At 65.5% G+C, this 359-nt stretch overlaps 1 protein-coding gene across 1 annotated transcript in view; it reads right to left on the bottom strand.

The window, feature by feature from the left end:
• Positions 1-359, bottom strand: part of LOC104395696 (lamin-A-like) — a gene marked incomplete at its 5' end in the record, with an annotated part of 9,302 nt that overhangs the window by 8,016 nt on the left and 927 nt on the right.

The following is a 359-nucleotide window of genomic DNA, read 5'->3' as shown; positions in this document are numbered from 1 at the left end:
TCCGTCTTCCTCTTCTTGGAGGAGCCCGGGGCAGAGGACATGTGGCTACGGGACCCCCCTTTGTGGGAGGAGGGGCTGGGGGACAGCCTCAACCTGGACAGGAGGAGAAGGTGAGATGGAGTCAGTGAGGACAGGAGGGTTGGGACCTACAGCACCCACCGGGCGCCCCGCGCTCACCGCTCCTCCTCGCCCTCCAGCAGCTTGCGGTAGGCGTTGATCTCCATGTCCAGAGCCAGCTTGATGTCCAGCAGCTCCTGGTACTCATCCAGCTGCTGCTGCATGCGTGCCCGCATCTCGGCCATCTCCCGCTCCTTGTCCGACAGCAGGCGCCGGTTGGTCTCGCGCTCCCTGGCCCGGAT

This window comes from Chaetura pelagica, unplaced genomic scaffold (assembly GCF_000747805.2).
Source record: "Chaetura pelagica isolate M959 unplaced genomic scaffold, ChaPel_1.0 scaffold859, whole genome shotgun sequence".
Lineage (NCBI taxonomy): Eukaryota > Metazoa > Chordata > Aves > Apodiformes > Apodidae > Chaetura > Chaetura pelagica.
The sequence above is the reverse complement of the archived record's forward strand: the minus strand, read 5'-3'. Positions and strand labels throughout refer to the sequence as shown.